The sequence below is a fragment of the Lichenostomus cassidix genome, chromosome 4A, assembly GCF_008360975.1.
Source record: "Lichenostomus cassidix isolate B80296 chromosome 4A, HeHo_3.0, whole genome shotgun sequence".
NCBI lineage: Eukaryota > Metazoa > Chordata > Aves > Passeriformes > Meliphagidae > Lichenostomus > Lichenostomus cassidix.
In genome coordinates, this window is record NC_139485.1 from 6,098,873 (window position 1) to 6,120,013 (window position 21,141).

At 36.6% G+C, this 21,141-nt stretch overlaps 1 long non-coding RNA gene across 1 annotated transcript in view; it reads right to left on the reverse strand.

The window, feature by feature from the left end:
* The window catches only part of LOC146437382 (uncharacterized), a 92,566-nt gene that overhangs the window by 52,728 nt on the left and 18,697 nt on the right, over positions 1-21,141 (reverse strand). Inside the window, exon 2 of the long non-coding RNA XR_014852331.1 lies at positions 6,959-7,089. This is a non-coding gene — a long non-coding RNA (uncharacterized LOC146437382). The remainder of the gene's footprint in view (positions 1-6,958; positions 7,090-21,141) is intronic.

Below are 21,141 nucleotides of genomic sequence, written 5' to 3' on the forward strand. Positions count from 1 at the left end.
GTACAAGTAGCTTGTACTTTTGTTTCTTAAGGTTTGGATTTTAAGAATGCAAGCAATCCTAAATGTGCAGGAGGAACATATAGGCTACATACACATGAACTACACATACATAGTATATGTGTGTGTGTATATATCTACATATTTTCAATAAGAAAGTGCAAAAGAAAGATTATTCCTCAAATCTGTACTAACCATAGTTTTAACATAACCTGGTCCTACACTAAATCTGAGTAATACAGGTTTGCTCATAAAAGTTCAGAGATATTAATTTTAGAGATACATCCTTGCTAATGTAACTGAATTTTCAATCTTTCAATATGCATTACTATAAATGCTTATCAGCAATAAATTTGGTATTATAACAAAGGTTTTCTTGTCTACAACACCATTTTAAATTTTAGCTTATAACCAAAGACATGTACTGTCTTAGTATCCAGTCACTATGTTTTATGGAGCACAATGTACAAGATGATAATAACAGTTTGGTACTAAATACTATAAACCTCACATGGAAACCATTTCTTTTACCAGCCAATACTTTTTTTTTTTAATCTTCAATAACAACATCAAAAATTAATGATTGCAATAGTAATATGAAATTTTGTCTGCCCTATTACATACTGGTACAACTACTCCCTGATTAAAGCATGCTTAATATTATTGATATCAAATGATAATAAAGTTTCCCAAGTAATAAGCAGATACATGGAATCAGTAGAATAGAGCAATGCTGACCGTGGCATTTATCAATTTAATCAGCATTTTATCACTGTATTTTATGAATCTATATTTCTCTATATCTTATTTAGAATTGTTAATCTCCATAAACATTGCTCAATAGGCTGAAGAGAAAACCTAACTCATTTACTTGTTGAAGGACCTTCCCATTCACTTGTATCTGAAATCCAGAATCCGATTTGCTCTTGTAACCTTTAAGTCACATTTCCCCCACACCACACAATCTGACAGATGTCAGTCTCTGCTCAAGATGAAAGCAGAGATGTGTAAAGCACAGATGAAATACTTTGACAGGCCTGTCCCTAAAAGACTACATGGTATCTATTTCACTGAAGCCATTACTCTTAGTGTACCAAATACTAAGCTGCATCCATGCTCCAAAACAGAAAAAAAACCACTCAGTCCTCAACAAATAAGACCACACAACATTATGGAAAATGAGGAAAAAAGTAGGAGAGAAAAGAATATTTTTCACACAGAAGTAGTAACAGGGAAAATTTTATAGCTTTTTCTGTGTTTTACTACAACTATTTGGCTCATTAAATTCATAGAGCAATCACAAATTAATATTGGCAACATGTTGGGAAGGCTTAAAAACCTGTCCTTATCTATAGAAATGTGGCTGTTGTCTCCACCATTTCTAGATATCCACTGACTGTGACACAACTCTGAGGACTTCCTTCGATGGTGGAGAACAGCCAGTCAATACTCAATCAATATGCATGCCTGAGAAAATAAAAGCCAAGAAAATACCCCAAGACACATTTCATTAAAGCATATATTAGTCACTCACTTTTTAAATAAGAACATATATTCAAGGAAAAACTTCTACATAAAACATGCCGAATTTGCAGGCTATGCTTCACATTGCTTTTGAATTAAAAAAAACTTGCAGTTCTCTAAGGAATTCACAAACTGGTTTTTTCCCAACTCAATACTTTACTGGCTCTCAGTCTCATCTCTCCTTTGCCCAGCATCCATGTTTAATTTCTGAAACTAAGAGTTTGTCTTTGTGAAGTTCTTCAGGAAAATATAATCAGATAATACATAATTACATTTATATAATTTTATATAATTAGATTTCTGACGACTCGTTTATGGGATAATATGGCCCTCACACTGCAGAATCAATGCAGCTCACAAATTAGTAGTGGATTTCATCTTTGCAATGCCTCAGCAAAGCATTATATACAGGAGAAGGTGAAGGAAAGTGTCACTTAAATTACTTGCTGCAGCAGCACAGGAAGTCTGTAATTGATCCACAAATGTAATTGGAATCCTGAGTCAATATTCACTGTCCAAACCTCAACGAAGTATTTCTTTCACAGTAGATAAAACAGGAGAGAATTTGGCCATTGGACCCACTTTCCACTGTATCAAACATGAAATGTATCACAAGCTAGCTCCTCTTCAGTAGGGCAATTCCTACAAGTTTACGTCCCTGTAAGTTTGCCTTATTCCAGATATAATAACAAATAAAAATAACAATTGATTTGAACAACTGCTATTTATCAGTGAAATCTTTACAGTTTTAAAGAATCAGGGAGATCTCTTTAATGATTTAACACCAAATGAGTTGCTATCAACATTAGCCAAATTATTGCTGCTTTATAATTACTTCTGGCTTGATCAAAGTTTCCATTTAGATAAATCAAGAAGGCCTGAATTTACCAAATCTTTATGAAAATTTTCTGACATCACTAGTTAAATAACATATATAATCAATTTCCTTCAAGAATCCCGAAGTTGAGTCTATGTAAATTTTTTTTTCTCCTTCTGATTGTCAATTGAAAATTCTCAATAAAGATGCCAGAGCAGAAAGAACATCAGCTAAAAAACAAAACTCACTCTGACAAATTACTAAGCTTACTACAAAAAGAGGTAGGGAATAAAAAAGTTATTTTACAGGAAAGACAGATTATCCTTAGCCCTGTATAAGACACTCATAAGTCTTCAGCAGACCTAAACGAAAAAAAAAAAAAAAAGACAATATAATATATCCAGTGATAGCTCAGAATTCTTTTAAAGCCTGCCTGAGAGTTTCTATAAAAATCAAAGCTCCTCAACCTGAAGAGCTCAAGCTTCTGGAAGAAGGATAGCTACAACAACCAAGGAAAATGTGAAATCCTTTAGCTTTTAAAAGGTCACCTCACCACATACAAACTGAATATTCCTTTAGCATGTTCCTTTGCAAGAAGCAGAAACTGACATCAAAACTGTTTTTGAGATAGTGATGAACAGATAGGTTTTCCTGCATGGTTTGGAGTGGCTGATATTTACAAAACCTTGGCAGAAATAAGATGGCAGAAGTGCTGGGACAACTTCTAACATATTACTGTCTATTGGAAAGGACAAGCTGAAGCGTCACAGTCTTGATCAAAACATTTTCATGAAACTTTGCAGGCTGGTAGGCTGGTTTATTCAACAGTGACTAATTCTCCTCAGGGGCTTCCAGTTCTAGATCACAAGAAATGTGTTCACATGCTTAGAAAACACAGAATAGCCCTTAGTCTGTACATGAGGACTTCATCTTCCCAATTACAGATGTTTTTATTTATAAAAGGATGGAGTTTAAGGCTATGCAGTTTCCTCCTGCTTGATATGCCCTGGTAATTAGGTACCAGACTGACATGCCTGCAATATTTCCTGATAATGTGCTAATATTTGGCTCTTTGGCCTCAATGTCATTCTGAAATAAATGCAGTTTGAAGACTGCCAGCAAGCTGCGGTGTGGAGCTCCCGTATCTGTAAACTCTGGTTTTGCAGTTTTGTTAGCTCTGACATCCGAGTATATTTTATAATGTATGAAAAACTAGTGTCAATGTTGGTTCCTGGTTCAAAAGAACAGGATTTGGATTTTTTTTCCTGTGGTACTTAAATACAGATACACATAAAAACTAATGAAATCCCCTAGTCATGCTTTGTTTTCCTACATTAGAAAGGCAAACCATTGGTCCCCCCGTAGGATGACACTAGTTATGGTCCTTGTCCACCTCTCTCTCAATTCTACTTTATGCTCATTTTTCATTCTAAAGGATGCCTATAAAACAGCTACTCAGCACTTATGTCACTAACACTTATGTAAAAAACCCTATAGGGCTGATACCTCCTGGGGCTGCATTTGCATTTTCATGGGTACACAAGTGGCTAATCTTGAATAATTTAAAAGTATCTCTTTTTCCTCTCTGATCACCTTGGCTTAATACAGGAATTTTTAAGTGCAGGGCCATAGAGGGTTTTTAGTCAGGTGATGGATTGCTAGGGTGGATTTTGGAGGGAGGGTTATTTCCCCCTCCCCAGTAGTTCTTAGAATTATCCAATTTTGTCTGCACCATATTCCAGTCTAATTAAGAAGAATAGCTTTGACCTCTAGACCAGTAATTCCAGCTTGGGAAGCTCCAGCAGTAGCCTCAGTCAGAGCAGCCAAATCACATTTTCTCCTCTTCAGACCTTCTTCATTGATCTGAATCCCACTCTTGCAGCAATAGCTTTATAGGTGAAATCTCTTTAGTTTTAGGTTGATGTATTTGCTGTGACTGAAAGGCTCATTTCTGTGTGCCAGTGACATCAAGCATGAAGACAAAATACTGGGCCACATCCTGCACTCAGCACCAAGATGCATTAAGAACTTGGGATCATTCAACAAACAAAAAAGCTGCAATCAGCAATCAGAAACTGAGACAAAGAGTGATCATTGTATTTATGGAACGTTTAGATTTCACCGTAGAAAGTGAACTTTGTTTATCATATGCCCAGCACATCAGCAGATGGTCACACTGAGATAAAAATCATGGATTTGAATTGTTTAGCCACTCTGACCCCTTCCTGTAAAATGAAGCTTCTTCAAAATTGTCATTTCTTAAAAGTGTGTTTGCTAAACAAATCCCTTGCTTGTCACAAGATCTTTTTCCATGTGACAATGAGTATTATTCAAATAGACACAAATTAATGTTATCGCCTTGACAGAGAGTATGAAAAGAGCACAGAGAACATGATACGACATTGTCAGTGATGCAACAACCTTCCACTGCAAAAACAAGCAGCAAATAAACATTTGCAGGTGGCCAGACAATGTGATCCTGCAAAGGCACATTCAAACCCCATTACCATCCATGCGGTTCAGTTGCACTCACATTGCATCCACTCAGAGTTTGTGCAACCTTAAATACTTCTAGCACCTCAGATCAAAACTTTACTTCACTTTCAGGGAAATAAGTAAGAGAGATTAAAGAGAGATGAAAGCTATTCAAATCAATCCATAGTTTTAAACAAGCTCTTTAGTAAAATAGAGGGTATTTTAAAACCCTAAGAAAGATAAAAAGAACTTTACTTTCCATACATATTATAGAAACATTGTTTGATTTTAACAAATTATACATGGACATTTCCAAGTTGTAATTAAAAGACTTTACCAGGTTCTTAAGCTGAGGGAGAGCATTTGCATAAATACCAACATGAAGATCCAAGTTTTACATTTCCCAGCTATAGCTACTCATCATCATTCCTCAAAAAAAGAAGTTCCTCAATTTTGAAAATAGCCTGCTATTTAAACTGACATCTAATTTATCAAATCTCTCCTGTCTTAAATGGGAAGTTAGTCCCTTTTTTGGAATGTTCCAAAATTAGCATTTTTTTCATCCCTTTTACTCAAGTACGAGCATTCTGCTGAGTTCAAAAAAAAACCCCAAGAGAACAGAAAGCACTGAATTAAAAACAAAACAAAACAAAAAAAGGTAAAGAAAAAAGGTAAAGAAAATGGGAACAGAAATAAAAAGCAAACAGCCTCTTTTCTGTTGTCACTTCACCTACACATTAAAAAAAAAAAAACTTTTCCTACAACACTAGAAAAGTAAGGGTATCAAATCTAGGAGAGGCTTTGGGAAATATGTGGAAGAAACATGAATACTCCCTAAAAGACAAAAGCTACCTAACAAAAACAGCTCTTGTGGCCTCTTTTCTGTAATTCAAAGTTTGCTTCCTAAGGACCCCTCATGAGACGAGAAATATAAACACTAACAGGCAGAATTCTGCATCTTTAAGAGAGAATATGCACTAGAGCTGAAATTAAAGGAAGATCAAAGAGACAAAATTATTTCAGCTATGTGTGCATAATGGGTAGATACAGAAAACACTTTCTCTTTTCCCATTGTCTGAGAGCTGCTGTGATCCTCAGAATATTTTAGCGTTATCCATGTAAAAATGCAACAACACATTTAGCTGAATGCTCTCCACTATCACTCAGTAAAACACCTGGAATGCACAAAACGTACTTCAGCACTTTTCCTTCTCTTTAACTGTTATATTTGGCACATTTAGAAAGGACAGAAGGATTATGAAGCAAATAATGGCCCAGTGCTCCTTTTTCTTTAGAAGTGCCTTATCTCCTACAGGGGCTTGATTATTTACAGCATTTTATTTCTCATTACTGGTAGTTACTGGATGACCTCACCGGTCATTATGCTACACCATTGAAAAGTTTTGAAGAGATTCAGACTAAAACAGACACAATAGGCAACAACAACAACAAAACACAATCAGAGTTACAACCACATGCACTTTGTGTCATTTCCTTAACAACATTTGATCAAAGAAGAAAGAACAAAGGTAAAAAAACAACAGGAAAAAAAATCCCTCAGAGCTCTAGAGTGGTTTTTATTTAAATAAAAATGCACATTAAATATTTGCTTTAGTTGTGTTTTATCTGTTCATAGTTTAATCATCACATCTCATGACTTTTCAGAGTAGTAAACAATCATTGTCCCATAGGAAGCAGTAATTTACATGGTATTTTGACATTTAAGATATAACAGTTAAAGTTCCCAATAGGCATAATTAGAAATAGAACAAAAAAATGCACTAAAGTGAATAGCCAGACAGCATTTATGCATTGATATTTGGAGAAATAAAGTCCTAACCACAAGGGTATAACCAGTCTTGAGAAGTATTAAACAGAAAAATCCTAGAAAAATCAGACAAACTCTTAACAGAAATGGTCAAAGAAATTACTTGGGTCTTATGATTGGAAGCACATAACTTAACCTAGACCCCAGACTAAAATGAACAAATTTCCTCATGACATATGGCAAGATAAATAATTTACTAAAAACCTGACTTGCTGAATTAATGACTATATTATTGGGAAAGAAAACTCATTGACATTAGCAAGAGAATACACCACAGACATGGGATAAATGTTCAGAAGAAAAAGAGTTGGACTCACCAGTTCAAAAGTTCACCTCTTAGTCCTGTGATCTCACCTGATGCAATAACTGGTGTCAACTTTGCCAACACGTGATTACATTTTTATCTCTTGAAGCTGCTCTACTGCATGCAGAGCATATGGTATCTGACCTAAGGAAAAACAAAAAAGCAAAAATAAAATAAAAATCTAAGTTTGACTGAGGATTCTCTAACTGAAATTATGTTATGAGTCAATACAAGGTCAGTCTTGTTGTGATTAATTAGGATCATGATATAATTACCCTTACAGGGTCAGACCATCTGTTCATAAAACTCCTGACAGCTATTCCAAAGTAAAACTGTTTTCAATCCTTATATTTATCATTAGCCTGGGTCTAATTCTAGCAGGGTCTCTCTCCCCCTAAGTCACAGCAGAGTCCACAGAGGGTTTGCCAAACAGGGGGGACCTCAAGGGGACCTCAAAGCCCCACCAGGAGCCCCCAGGTCACACCTGGATGGGACAGGAGGGACAGCAGCCAAGACCCCACACCCTGGAGCAGAGTCTGCTGAGGAGCTGCTGAGGGAGCTGGGGGTGTTTTTCCTGGAGAAAAGGAGGCTCAGGGGGAACCTCATCCCTCTGTACAACTCCTTGAAAGGAGGCTGTAGCCAGGTGGGGGTCAGGCTCCTCTCCCAAACAGCTGGACCTGAGGAAATGGCCTCAAGTTGTACCAGAGGAGGTTCAGGCTGGATATCAAAACATTGCTGCACTGAAAGGGCTGTCAAGCATTGGAACAGCCTGTCCAAGGAAGTGGTTGAGGCACTGTCCCTGGAGATATTTAAAAGATGTGTAGATGTGGTGCTTGGGGTTCAGGGGTGGAATTGGCAGTGCTGGTTAACAGCTGGGCCTGATCTTAAAGGTCCTTTTCAGCTTGAATGGTTCTATGAAATATTAAGTACATAGCCAAATTAAAATGCCACCAGTATATTAAAAGACTAAATAAAACACAAAAAGAAAATTAAAACCACAGTTCATGTGGTCAAATAAAACAGAAAAACAAAAGTGCACAACAGCTATGAATAAAGCTACAAAATTATTCATCTGCATTGCTCTGAGTTACATCATTTTTCTGCTTTCTGAGATCCTCTACATTTTTCAAGCTTTAAGTCAAAGATGCTTGAAAGTTCCTTTTTCACCCTTAAAACTCTGTGCTAATATGTTAATATATTTTTGCTAAACCAAGATTAAGTGAAATGATTGATGATACTGAGCACTTATAAGTCTATTTTGATGAATCATTATGTAGTTCCCCAAGACAGCTTTATTTATAATACATGCCAGTTATGCCAGGCTTTTTCATATTGATTCCTTCTACTGGGTATGACAAGCAAGCAGAAGCAAGTGGTTTCAGTGAGATTCATTTACCACAGGAGATTTCCATTGTGATGAATACATTGCTATTAAAAAAAAAAAAGAAAATCATTAAGGGGTGGTTTTGTTCTTAAATATTGTACAATAAGCTACTAACTCACTGCAAGAACTTTGTAAAAAAATTCTTGTTTACTTTCTTGCAATATATACAATTCACATTTATCTAGGCTGGGGAGAAACCTTTAGGGTATTGTCAGACTTGAAGAATATACTTTTAAAGATACACACTTCTATTCCCCCTATTCTCATGTCTCTTTGATCTTACATTGCTAAATTTGTCATTTTACAGCCCCTGAATTTCCACATCTCTGCTTCAAAAACAACTCACACAAAAAGTGAGTTTAACTATTTAATGCATCTTTTAGAAAGATTATCCATGCCTAATGTTATTACCAAATTTAACATGATTGTTAGGCTCCAAAATGTTTCCTTCTGCCTCTCCAAGGAAAGCTAAAGGTTAACAGCTAAGATTTTTTCACACTGGAAATCCACATGGATGAAAGAGCTGCACACCCACAACATATCTCCTTTTATAAGGATTAAAAAGGAGAAAATACTAATTTCCAGTTTTCTGTAGTGAAAGTTGTCAAGTGATACTGCACAGTATTGTTGCAGATGTTATTTCTACCTTCCCAGTCTTCCTCCACTTATTTCAATAAATATGCTCAGTACAGCCAATGTAATCTGTGAGCATCTAATTCACTTCCAGTGTGTGAACACCAAGTATTTTGGATACAGGAGAGGAAACTAAAACTACACAGAGGAGCAACTGTTATGGTCATCAGGGTGGATCAGTTTTCATCATCTCCATTTAAGCACTTGCAACACATCAGTTTGCCTAAGAGCAGTTAGAAAGGCTTCTATTTCACCTAAACTTTTCAAACAGAACTAATATTGTACTGAAGGAGCCTTTCTCCCTTCCCCCACAGGACATGAATTCTGGTTGCTTGTAGACCAAGACTTAATGACTTCTAAATACTTTCAGACACTGAGTATGTTCCAAGGGAACTGCTTCAATATTGTTTTCATCTTGGAATCTGTATCACAGAAGGATAAGGAAATTAAATTTTTCAGCTACACAGATTATTTGTGGTAGTTATGGAAAAGTCTGAAGAAATAAAGTAGCGCTTCACTTACATAAAAATAATTTTCAAGGTAAGAAACATCTTGTGTCCCACTACTTCCTCCATCTTTGGCAGAACATCCTGAACTTCATAGGTGACAGTACTAAGAAGCAATACAACGTGCTGCTTCGAGTAACTTTGCAGGATAGCAGAGTTTTGCTGTCCAAACCCTGAGGACCTGACCACAGCAGTTGTTTCAGCAGCTTGTATTTAATATCCCCGGTTTATGTGTGCCAAAGTGAAAAACAGGTACAATCGAGATCAGATTTGAAACACCAACCCTGAAAAGCATTTGGAAATAATCAGAAATTATACCAGAACTTGGTCCAAAACTGTTCCAATGTTGCACAAATATCATGAAAAGCCTCCTGCTCACCATGGCTCAATCTCCCATTCCCAGCCCAGCACTGCACATTGTTGCAGAGCTCAGAGCAACTTCTCTGCAGGACCAGCAGCTGTCACCTCACTGGTGCTCTTCTTCCCTGAGTATGGTCTTCTTCCTTTAATAGCTGCAATTTTGGAGTTCTAATCTAGCAAGAATTACCTAGTTTAAGAGGGTTTTTTCAATTATTTTGTCTTGAATAAAGGGTCAAGTCCATGAAACAGCACTGAACTTCATCCTCCTGAAGGGGATATAGTGTCACACCTGTCTCAGGTACAATTTCCACTGCAAACTGCTAGAGCCATTCTTTCATCTTAGTTTCTGTCTTTCCTTCAGAATGATGCTGCAAAACAAAGGCCAAAAATGTGAGATGCAAATCTCTTCTCTTTGACAGCTTGTATGAGAACCTTTACATTTTAGTTAATTTTCCCATTGCATAGAGCAACAATCAAAAATAAGTATAAGGGCAGAATATTTCATTTTCGATGCTGTAAAAGACCACAGTCCTCTTGGTGAATGGTCATGCTGCTCAAAAAAAATTAAGATATCACAGAGGTTGGGAGGATTATATTTTGAAGGTTATTTTCTCCTTTCCTTGTACATTCTAAATCTAGACAGCTAAAAGCAATTTTCTTTGACTAAATGCAGAGGCTGTAAACTTGAGCTGCAGTGACTGTGTCACTGCTTCCTGTGTTGTAATTTCTTTTCCACAAGGACAGATGGAAAGTTTATCTTATTGCCACTTACTATTCAAATAAAATAAAGCACAGCAGAAGACATGTTGTCCCTTCCACAGGGAAGAAAATCGAGGTCAAAGATAAAATACCACATAGTAAGTTCCAAATACCCAGACTAATTGCAAGACAGAAATAATTCACATTCAGAATTGCAACATGAATTTGTTGATTTCAGTTAAATCCACTTATTTTACTCAGCAATAACAGAGTAAACTCAACATTTTAGTTTGGAAGTGACTGGAAATCATAATGCCTTTCTAGGGAAAAGCAGAGATAACATTCTCTCGGACTGTGCCACCTCTGCACAAAGGCTGACCCCAGAGCTCCTCAGCAGCCTTGCGTTTGCTATCTTCAGAGCAGCAGCTGTGCCCAGCCCTGAGGAGCTTCACAGAGCTCACACCCTCAGCCTGGCAGCACCTGTTTAGCATCATCCAGGCTCCAGGTCCACAAAACTCCTCCCTCCCTACCCTCCAACCCTCTCTTCCCCATAAAGTCTCTAAAAGAAACATGCAATTCAGTGAATATTGCCTTACTTTCTCTTGGAAAATTCTTTAGTTCCAGTTCCCCTTCCTTCCTTATCCCACCCTGAATCCTGTCAGTTATTCTGCCAGTAGCCTTCAAGGAAAACTCCCCAGAAAATCAACCAACCTGCCAGTGTCCTTCTGGACTCCCCTAGTTCCCTCCTCTTCTATCAGGCCAATCTATTTTCCCAGCCTGACTCTCTCTTTTCTGTGCAAAATGCAGACAGTTACTTCATTCATCCCAGTTTACTCACTCTTAGCTTTGAGAGTAAACACCTCCCTGATGCAATCTTCAGAAAAGTTTGATGTTTACAAGTAGAACTGAACTCTCTTGCCACTGAAGTTTACACATGCCTGTTATAGGTAACAAATCATCTCCTGGATCTGCAGCTCGATGGGAGCAAGTCCTGCCTGGTGGTAGTATAAACTTGATTATCCCCAATGCCCCATGTGTACAGATTTGTATGCTTGGAGAAGATTAGTTAAAAGAGCTTTTTCCAAGAAAAAATTAGACATAAACACAAAGCAAAATTCCACATTGAAAGGCATATACATATACTCAATAATTAAGAAAAGCAGAAGGGTTTTTTGTGATGATGCAGTCATTGAAGGGAAGGCATCAATACATACACACATCTACACTGATATTACCATTCATTGTTCATATAATCCAGTTTAATTTTAAAAACCCCACACTCCTATGAAATTCTACACACAAAAAGTAATATTTATCCCTTCCAAAGAGTCTGGAAGACATAAGTAGTAGTTCTGTTTATGTAAATCATGAATGTGAATCCACATTTCTAATACTTCTGAACTTTAAGAAGGATAAACACCCAGATTTCAAAGGAAAAGCTCGGATCTTGGGATGAATTTGGAGATTAGTTCTCATTTCCATGGATTTCAAGAACATGAAATTTTGGCAATTAAGCACAGGCCTTTGGATAATAATCTTGATTAAACTCTGTAAAGGATGTATGAAGCAAGGAAATATGACAGCTGCATTCCTGCTTGCTTTATGAAACAAGAAAAATGTTACCAGCCAAGGATACATAAGATTTAATGTTACATAAGTGAATAAAAATGTGTACAAGTGTCAGTCAGCTGTCAAACAACATATACCCACACAAAGAACACAGGAAGAGAGGAGCAGCATCACGTAATAAAACCTCTATAATCCTTCACATTTCGTTCCATGGCCCAATGATTATGGGAGTGGAGTGAGTCAGAATGAAGAGATTAAAGGCTATTCTTTGCTTTTCCACCAGTCTGCTGAGTAATCTTTGGCAAATGATTTGACTTTTCTACATGTCAGCACCCAACCTGACAAACTGCTGTAACAACACTTAATTCCTGTATAAATCACCTTGACATCCAGTGATGAAGACAAGCTTTATTGCAAAGAGAGAGAAAAAATTAAACAGTTCTGAGCCATTTAGTAATATGTTTAATAAGACTCATAAATGTATAACAGTTTGATTTTTTTTCAGCTTAGGAGTGAGCTTCAAAGTTCAAAAGCATATTCTTACTTTACAAGTCAGATATTCTATCTCTGCTATTATTGCAACCCTTCTAGGACATAAAACAATTCCCAAGAGACCTTTCAGGCTTTTTTCCAATGGTGATATCTGAAAAATTTATAAAATATTTATAAAATATTCTAATTTAGTATGTTTAAGAAACATCTCCTTAGTCTAACTTATATTATTTCCATTAAATAACTAAGGGCAGTGAGCTAACCATGGATCACAACCTATTTACCATTATTTCTTTCCTCTTTCATTTCAATTTAGAAAGATGAGGCCATTGTTTCAGGATTGCTTTTACAAGTAGGATATTACACTTTTTTGACAAAATTTTTACTTTACATGGAAATAACTTCACCTGAGGTTCATCTGATATGATTTTTAAATTGTCTTTTACATGGTACACATACCTTCTCAAGAAAATGGAATGTTGAAAACCCACCTTTTCCTCAATTCCATCACACAGAGCACACCAAATATCTGATCCCTGCTCCTAGAAATTCCTATTTTAAGAAACCACATTGCAGAAGACCCTCTCTTCTCCAAAAACAACCTTTACATGATTAACATAAAAGCATTCCTTTTCTCTCAGACAATATTTTCAGCTGCTCCACTGAGGGTTAAACAGCCCCTAAATCATCACCTTCCAACTGCTTTCATCTGCAGACTACATTTCAACATATGTTTCTCACAAAATTTTACATCCTTATTAAGCACTCCAGGTTAACAGAAAAGCTTTCTAAGCTTGGATAAGCCTTTCAAAGGATCTAGCTCAATTTTTGAAAAAAAACAATCAACAAAACAGAGGAAGAATTTTCAGGATGAAAGAAAAGGCTCAAGAGACCACTAGATATTTACATTTGCTGAGAAATGCTGGTTTAATTTTGATAAAAATATTGGAGACATGGGAAGATAAGCACAAATTTTCCTGCATCTCACATATTAAGATAAAATCAGGATTTCTTTAAATAGGCTCAATGTTTCATTAAATTCTACAAGTTTGGTAGCTGCAGTTTCCCAATTAGACACAAAATATTAAATAAAAAGCTTTACACACATATCAGTGACTTTTTGAGGCTATAATTGCATGAGTCTGCATGAAATTAGCTTGTGCAGAATATACGTCCTAAAAGGCTTAGACATATTACAAAAATATTCTGATTTTCCTTGTTTATACAGTGTACAGGCACAATTATCAGCAAAATAAAAAGCAGCAAGGTCCCACTGTCTTTTCCACCAGAAACACCAAGCTTTGCAGAAATAATTTGCAAAACTTACATTTAGCAGCTCTCAAATTGCCAGCAGTTGTTACAATACATGCATCCAGGGAATGTTAGGTGCAAGAAAACACATCTAAACTTTAAATTAACATTCCCACACAGACCACTGGTGAAAGAAACTCTGCTGAGCAGACCTCAGACTTCTCCACTAACATACTGTGCAATATTTTAAGTAAGCAGTACCTGGAATTTACTGCTGGAGCTCTTAAATAGAGTTTATTCCACTAACATTCCAAACTAATTTAAAACACAATAAATTTGAGCTTTTTATTGTGTTTTCTTTAGTTGGCAGCTTTAGATTAGTCTATAAGAAAATGCTCATAAAGGCTTCATACATTCCATCTTTTATTTTATATATATTTTTATATCTGTGCATCTGTAGATAGATATGGATATACACACCAACCAGAAAGAATGAAAAATGGAAATGATTTTTTAAAATACTTTGCCTGACAGAAGTTACCTTTAAACGAATTTATATTTCAAAAAATAATTTTGACTGCACACAAAATTATGATAAATAATGGTTGAATTCACCGGGCAAACACCAATTATCCATATCTAAAGCACTTATTGCTAGATATTTATAGAGCTATATCTCCACAAAAGCAAAATAAATACTTATACCAAAACATACAGATGCTGCAACACAGACTTTAGTTTGATAAAAAGTGATTAATAGAAAGTGATTTTTGTTTTTACATCTATTTTTAAAGAGGAGAACAAATGGTCATAACTTTGATCCAACAACAAATATTCTATCAATTTTACATCTGCACCCAACTTGAAAACACAATTATGTAGGTTTATTTATATAAAGATAGTTATATATTCATACACTCTTATTTCTAAAGTCACGCCTGCTTCCCAGGCCAGGTAAGTAGAAATCCTAACACAGTGTCTGGACTAAATAGGCTAAATATTTTTATGCACTTTATAAACCACAAATTTAGGTTTTGAGAGGAAAAAAAGTGTTTCACACTGCTGGGCTGGCAGTGGCAATAATATTTAGGGCTACTTTCAGTTGTGCAGGTGCATTTCAGAAAAACAGCATTGATATGAAGACAGAGTAATTAGTAATTAAAGGGAGAAGTGTGCAAAGTTGTCACAGCAGAATTAAGGCTCCCAAACAAGCAGACAATATTCACAAAGAGAGAAAGACTAAAAGTTACTGCCTACATTTCCAAAAGTTTATAAAGACAAGCTTTGATGTGAAAAACGACAGCATTCCCACAAGAACTTTAAGAGGAAATGGATGAATTCCTCTTTTAAAAGCATAGATTAAGAATAAAGCAATGACAAGTATTGCATCAAGACAGTTGCAAGGGGTTCCATACCCATGTACAAAGACAAAAAAAACAGTGGGAAATTTGTGAAGAAGACCAAATCCATTTTTTTCAAAATTCTATGCTTTCTTTTTAATAAAAATTCCTCTTTGGGCTACATGGATAATGCTTCTGCTGTAACTTAAAACTCCACAAGCTGCTGCACAGCACACACATTAAATGACTGAAAATGAGGACTGCAACAGCTAAGATGTTTTTAATTTAAACAGGAGTTATAGCTAACATTTACTTAGAACACAGAAAATGTTGAAATACTAAAATAAGTTTTTAACATACTTTGAGGTGGGGTTTTTACTGGTTTTTATTTGGCTTGTTAAGGGGTTTTGTTAATTATGGGTTTCATTTCTAAATAATCAAAACAATCCCAAATCCCAGAAGAATGAATTCATGCTTTTAATGCCTCCTCACTGCCCAAGCTAATTGACCATAACAGCCAAAGAAGATTTCCTTTATGTAGGATGTCTGTTTGTTCTGGGTTTTGGTGGTTTCAGTTTTTTTTAAGGAAGCCTGATACTGTTTTTCTTTTTAAATAGAAAGGGTTCTTCTCCCTCACATTCATAGCAACCAGACAGCAACATCAAAAACGTAAGGTTTTCTTTGTTATTTACTGAAAGTAAGAAAAAAATAATAAAGGATCTTTGACCATGTCAAAACTAGTGCAGACATTTCAAACTGTTTGAAAACTATAGACAACAGCAGAACAAAAGATTGTCTGAAGATGCAAGGAAAGCATTTCCAAAAAGTTTCATGCCTCTTCTTTCTAGAAAGGTAGGAGCAAAAAAGAAGTGGCAATTGTTTTCTCTCAATACTGTATTCCCAAGGATGAAAAGTTCATATCCAAGAACATATGTAATTGATAAAACTAACACCAAAAAAGGAAAACACCTGAATTTCCTTCAACAGAAGATATCATTGTTCAAACCATTGGGGAAAGCAAAGACTGAGAATCTTTTCCGGCACCTTACGCCTTAGTGAAGCTGAGGGTTTGCTTCAGATCTCATCTGGTACTGTCTAGGTGCAAATTAAAAAAAAAAATTCTCAGCAACAACCTGTGTGCTCCTAGAGGAAAAGTGGTTCTTCCCAGTCAGATTAAACTGACCTCACACTTTGCTTGCACACATTTGTCACCAACCTGGATGCAGGAGTTGAATGCACCATTAGCAAGGTGAGATTGTAGGAGTGGTCCTTGCAGGGTCAGGAGCTGGTCCATGATCCTTGTGGGTCTCTTCTAACTTGGGATATTGTGTAAGGAACAGGAAAACATGGCTATTTGGTCTTCTTGCTTAAAATACACTGATAAACTTCTAAATGAAAGAATTATCTATAGGGAATAAATCCATTACTATTACCAAGCATCGACACTCAATTGTAGACAACATTGCAGGGCTTCATTTTTTCTTGTAGCTAGTCACAGAGTTAAGGTAACATGAAAAAATTACGTCATAAACAGAGAAACAAAGTTCTAGTTACAGCCTAGCATTTGTGTCAAACAATATTCCTTGAAAATTGGTAGATATGGAAGGCAAGGTACCAGAAATTACTAAGATCAAGACTTAAAGCTCAAATTATTTTCTAACCAATTCTGTTCTCTATTCTAAATATGACAACAATTAAAATGGTACATATGTTGTCTTTTTATTTGAAGGGAAATCAAATCCACTTTTAAAAAGCCCTGACATTTTAAACTTACTGATGATGCACAAAAAACACAAGAGTAATCCATATGTCAGAATTTATAAAGACGTGGGAATAGTTATGGGGGAAAACACTGATATTTTCCAGATTTACTGCATTTCCTGGTTGCCCAGCAACTTGAAGTCACCATGTGACTGCTCAAGACTCCAGACTAGATGCAGCAAGATACTTGGAAAGCCTGAGCTTAAGGCACTTAATTATGAAGCATCTCAGTCTCAGAAATAGTTCAGAAATAGAGTATCATCTTTATTCAATTCCTGGGGAAAACAACAGAGAAATTTCAGGCCACACAGTTCTAAACAGACAGCAAAACCTGAGAGGGAGATGCAAATATAGGAACTACATGTAATCCTGCATTTCTCTGGGGGTTAGATAGAGAGCCAAAAGCAAAGATTCTGTTTGCTAACTACAGTAGAGAATCCACCCATGTGTGGGACACCAGCAAGTGCTCTTTTACAAATCATGATCATGCTCAGAAGAAAAAGAGTAGATGATCGATCACCTCACCTCCTGGAAACCCATCTTGCTGAAGGAAAGTGCGTGAAGAGAATATAAAATATTAGTATTATTAAAAACATTCTGCCAGAAGAGGGCTTCTGTTTAAAGTAGGTATATTTGTGCATAGAAAACACGCAAACATTCAAAACAATAATCCTCCTAGTTTAAACCTGAAACATGAGTTTTATACTTCTCCCAGTGTCACACTGATGGGAAAACAGATGCTTATTCTTAACTGCAGTATGGAAAACACCTTGGCCTCTGTGTATAAAGGGTTTTTTTTCTGAGCAAGTCCATAAAGAATAACAATCACATTTTGAAGTTGCTGTAATAGAAATACAAGTACAGAACACATTTTTCATTATTTTGAAAAGTTCAGTGCTGTGGATTAATTTAAAGAACTACACCAAGTTTTGTGTTAATATAGCAACTAATTAAACTTTGCTTGAACAGAAGTTCTTCCAAAATTGCTGGTTTTCTCCATTTGTCATAATATGAAAAGGAGAAAGAATGCTTTCTGCTCTCTACAAGCAAAGGAGCAGTGGTAAATTGAACAGAATAATTAGGAGAAAAAAATCCTTATGATAAATAGCTATAAATCAGGCCACCTCATATGTGACCAAATATAAAAAGTCCCAGTACTCCTGCCAACTCTGGAGATCAAAAAGATTTTCTTATCTCATGGGGAAAACACTCCTTCCACATCCCAGCAGGAGCAGATGAGCACAGCACATCTGTATTTCTGCAGCTCTTGTCATCAAGAAGCAGGAACACCTTGTCCTCACTGACTGTAGTTTTCCTATAGTCCACAGTGAATTCAGGATATTACTCAGTAAGAATGGATTTCAGACAATCCTATCAATTTTCAAGACTCTCTTTAGTATCCACCAACTTACTGGCTTCAACTAGACATTTCTGCACTACTATTACACCTAATTACAGTAAGGAAGCTACCAGCTGTGTTAAGAATAAATGTCACTTGTGACTCTCATTCCCTCTCTCGTATACATACCATGTCTTAAGGTTTAAAAATAGAGCAGACAAAAACTCCCATGGCATTTTGTGTCATTTAATTTTCATCTTCATCTGATTTTGCAGGCCTTGCAGTAAACAGCAATAACTGAAAACAACAGATGCTTCTATTTGGGTTTTGTTTAGGTAAGTGTTTCAACAGAACAAGTCCAGTACAACCATTACTTTTGACATCTTTGAGACCTGGCCTGCCCTGCAAGTTAGCCTGCCTAACAAGATAGCTTAATTACACATATTTGACTAAGCATACTTACATAAGCATCCAATTATAGCTTAAAACAACACTCAACATGCATAGCCATCTGTCATTGAATGTATCTGTTGTTAAATGTGCATAATGGTGTGCTCAGCTTTTTCCTTTCCAAATATATTAAATATTTTTTGCAGCTACAGTAAAGAAAAAATGGCAAAGCAACCGTTTGGAGTTGCAATAATGCATTACCTTGACAATTCAAAACAAATTTACAGAACAATCTGCCAATATTCTCCAAATATCCCCTCAAATCAGTGTGATTTCTTTTTATTAAAAATTACAGATAATATTAGAACTAACCACTTGCCAACACATAAGCAAAACTGGCTTGAGATTCTTTTACCTTTTCTTTTAAAAATATTGTCAATGTCATTTTCATTCTAGGATAAACTATCAGCATTTCTGCCACTGAAAGATAAAATTACATTTAAATATGTCTCAGGAGAATAGGAGTCAATCAGCACAGGAAAAGATAAATGCATGATAAGATATATTTAGAAAGTGCTGTAATGACACACTGTTTTGCAGTGGGAGGCATTAAAAACCCTACTATTAGTCACTTTTAACTACAGAACTATGATATTGCTTTTACCAGTCAGACACAGTACCAGCTGCAATTACCCAAGGAAACTAATGTTAAGTTACCAATGACAACCACAGTACAAATACCCCAAGACTAAACCATCATTAGCATATATATCCACATCATCTGTGCCTAAAACTGATATACTTGATTTTTCAAAAATTTCTCCCTTCAAGACACTTCATCTTCCCTTAGCAAAGTGCTCCTTGGTCTACAAAGTAGAAAGAAGTGTAATATTTAACATTTGCTTGATATCTGCAAGAAAACAAAAGTCATTGCTACCTAATGATTATTTTAATATCTAAATTCAAAGAGACGTCAGTCTGGAAATAGCAAATCATAGAATGGTCTGGGTTGGAAGGGATCTTAAAGACCACCTAGTTCCAACCTCCTGCTACGGAGGGAGGACACCTTCCACTAGATCAGATGGCTCAAAGCTCCATCCAACCAGGCCTTGAACACTCCCAGGGATGGGAAGCCCAGAACCTTTCTGGGCAAACTGATCCAGTGCCTCACCATTCTTAGAGAAAAATTTCTTCCTAATATCTAATTTAAACCAGGCTTTTTCCAGTTTGAAGCTATACCCCCTCGTCCTGTCACTCCATGCCCTTTTCCAAAAGCCCCTCCCCAGCTCTCCTGAAGCCCCTTGAGGCGCTGGAAGGTCACCCCAGACCCATATCCACCCATGAAGTCCATGTCCCTCCAGTCTAGAGATGAGGACACTGAGCAGGACAGTGTCAGGTGCTTTGCACAAGTCCAGCCAGATGGGATCAGTTACTCTCCATAATGCTGTAACCTCATCATAAAAGGCCACCAAACTAGTCAGGCACAACTTGGCCTTAGTGAAGCCACATCAGCTGTCACTAATCAACTCCTTATTTTCTCTGTGCCTACTCAGGTCCCAGGAGGATCTGCTCCATCATTTCGCCAGGCATAGAGGCGAGACTGACTGGCCTGTAGTTCCTTGGGTTTTTCTTTTTCAAAATGGGTCCTATATTTCCCCTTTTCCTCTGGGCATCTCTTGCTGGCACTGGATTCAAACTGGTGGGAGTGGGGTGGATTGAGATTCCCCTTCACAGGCAACTTTGCTTTAAAGACCTCACTAGCAGCTTGTCAAGCCTGTGAGCAAAGATGCTCTTTCCCTTCTCTGCCAGATGGACCTAATCAACCCCCAGTAGATCCCTTTTACTATTGAGGGGAATTATTGTAGCTTTAAGTCTGAGGAAATATAAGCAGAAGTAGAAAACAGAAACTGGGAGGGGGGGAACAAAAGGAAAAAGTTTTTGAAACAATCAGTATGGAGGAACAGTAGAAATAAAAACACCAACTTCATTTCCAATAAATGTTTAAATAGAAGTCTGATTTCTCTCTCATTATGCTGCTTAACAAATGAGGGTTCATTATCTGTCCCTTGAATAAAAGATGGTAGCATGATGAAAACCTATTTTACTGAAGCAAATCTCCATCTGCTTGCAGCATGCAAGACAGACTCATGCAAAGCTGCCTGACTAAACCTGCACAGCCCTGTGCAGATAGCACAGCATCCCTTAATGAGGCTGGCCAGCCCTGGATCTGACTGAACGTGCCAGACTGCAGCTCATTACAGCAAGCACACAGAACTGGAAGAAACACTCAGGAATTACTATTAAACTGCTTAAGTCCAACTGTGAACACTGATTTTTTTTTTTTAAATTCCTGTTTGTGGGCAAGAACAAGGTGTTAAAATGTCTTAGAGTACTTTAATACATTCATATTTTATCATCTAAATAACAACAAGCCTCAATTTTTTTCAAACCTTCCCATCATTTGCCCACATG